Genomic DNA, 2500 nt, shown 5'->3' with positions numbered 1-2500 from the left:
ATGATGATAATAATTATAGTTATAATGATGATAATGATGATAATAATTATAGTTATAATGATGATAATGATGATAATAATTATAGTTATAATGATGATAATGATGATAATAATTATAGTTATAATGATAACAATTATAATGATGGTAATAGAAATAAAAACAATGATAATGATAATAATAATGATAACAATAACACATCAAACGCACCAAACCAACAACCACAAAACATAAACAACAACAAAAACAAAAACAACAACACCACCAGCAACAAAATACCAAGCAAATCAACACCAACAAGAACACCTTTCTCTCATCTCCATTTTCCAATCGAGCCAATTTATTAATGAGAAGATACGATGGGACTCGAGGGAGGAGGAAGCTTGGCCCTAGCAATTAAGGGAACAAAGATCAATTAACTGTCTGTCTGAAAGGAGTGGGCGGTTCCCGAGAGTGATTAGGGGGGAGGGGGGGGCGGGTCTTTGTGGGGCGTGACGGCTGGGTTGGATTTTGCTTCGTGTTGACGGTGTGCTGTGGCTGTGGTGTTGTGTTTGGTGGTGTGTTTGGTGGTGTTTGTGGTGTGGTGTTGTGTTTGGTGTTGTGTTTGGTGTTGTGTTTGGTGTTTGTGGTGTTGTTTTGTGTTTCGTGGCTGTGGTGTTGTGTTTTGTGGTGCTTGTGTTTGGTGGTGTTTGTGGTGTTGTGGTGTTGTGTTGGTGTTGTGTTTGGTGTTGTGTTTGGTGTTTGTGGTGTTGTTTTGTGTTTCGTGGCTGTGGTGTTGTGTTTTGTGGTGCTTGTGTTTGGTGGTGTTTGTGGTGTTGTGGTTTGGTGTTTGTGGTGTTGTGGTTTGGTGTTTGTGGTGTTGTGTTTGGTGGTGTTTGGTGTTTGTGGTGTTGTTTGTGTTCGTGACTGTGGTTTGTGGTGCTTGTAGTGTTATGTTTGGTGTTTGTGGTGTTTGGTGGTGTTGTGTTTGGTGTTTCTGGTGTTGTGGTGTGGTGTTGTGTTTTGTGGTGCTTGTGGTGTTGTGTTTGGTGTTTGTGGTGTTAGTAGTAGTGGTAGCAGTAGTAGTATCATTATCATTGTTATTATCATTATTATTAGTATCATTATCATTTTTATTATTATTATTATCATCATCATCATCATCATCATCATCATCATCATCATCATCATCATCATCATCATCATCATCATTTTTGTTATTATTATCATTATTATTGTTATTGTTATTTCCATTCTTTTTATCTCCGGCTGTTGGGTTTGCTGTCTGGGGTGCTGTGGTGTTGTGTTGGTGTTTTGTGACTTTGGTGTTGTTGTGTGTTTCGTGGTGTTGTGGTGTTGTGGTGTTTTGTGGTGTTATATTTCGTGGCTGTGTTGTGTTCTGTGTTTGTGGTGTTGTCTTTGTGTGTAGGTTTGGTTTTGTCTATATTTTTGTTTTTTCACTGTTGTTATTCTTTCCAATGTTGCCTTTGATTTTTTGTACTTTGCCTTGGTCCTTGCAATGTTGACTTTCGTTTTAATATTGCCTTTGACTTCTTAATTCTGCCATTGTCTTTGTAACGTTTCCTTTGCTTTTGTAAGAGTTCCTTGTATTTGTAATGCTGTTTTTCTCTGCGCAACGGTGCTTTTGTCTTTGTTATCTTGTCTTTGTCTTTGTTATGTTGTCTCTGTCCTTGTAATGGGGTATCTGCCTCTTGTATTTTTTGTGGTTGTTATTATTGTTGTCGTTCGTCATTATCTAGTTTATTTCTGCTCAGCTTCTGTTTTTAGTGTACTTTGTTTTTTATTGTCGGGTGTATTTGTTTGCCTGTTTTGTGCATGTACGTGTGTGTGTGTGTGTGTGTGTGTGTGTGTGTGTGTGTGTGTGTGTGTGTGTGTGTGTGTTTTACGTGATTGTATGTTTATGTATATGTTTCTTTTGTTTCTGGAAATGAGTTTGTTTGTGTGTTTGCACATGTGCATTCTTATATAACTTCTTAAATAACTTTATTTTTTCCACCGCATAATCGAAAACAAAAAAACAAACAGTACAAGAATTAACGAAAAACTGTGGAAAAAAATGATACCTTAAGAAAAAAAATCTGAATTCCATACATTCACCAAGTACATTCATAATTGCTCCTTCACTCGCGCTGCACTCAGTCCACTCCACCACTTGCCATCGTTCACAGTCCTTCGTCTTCACTTCATTCCTTCATTCATCAAGTCTCGAGACCTGAATTATGAGTGTATCTGCCAAGCGCACGCGAGACGAAGATTTACTCAGTGTATATTGCAATAATTAAGATTCCATTCAATGTTATTGATAATTTATCGCTGGCTGGTCTGGGAGGCGCTAGGTGTATATATATAAATGATATGTGTGTGTGTGGAGGGGGGGGGGAGTGTATGTGTGTGTGTGTGTGTGTGTGTGTGTGTGTGTGTGTGTGTGTGTGTGTGTGTGTGTGTGCAAAGAGGCACTGTATATCACCAGATCTGTCGTCCATTTCCGTTCATTAACACCATA

Source organism: Penaeus chinensis, chromosome 23 (assembly GCF_019202785.1).
Source record: "Penaeus chinensis breed Huanghai No. 1 chromosome 23, ASM1920278v2, whole genome shotgun sequence".
Taxonomy (NCBI): domain Eukaryota; kingdom Metazoa; phylum Arthropoda; class Malacostraca; order Decapoda; family Penaeidae; genus Penaeus; species Penaeus chinensis.
This window is presented reverse-complemented; position numbering follows the sequence as displayed.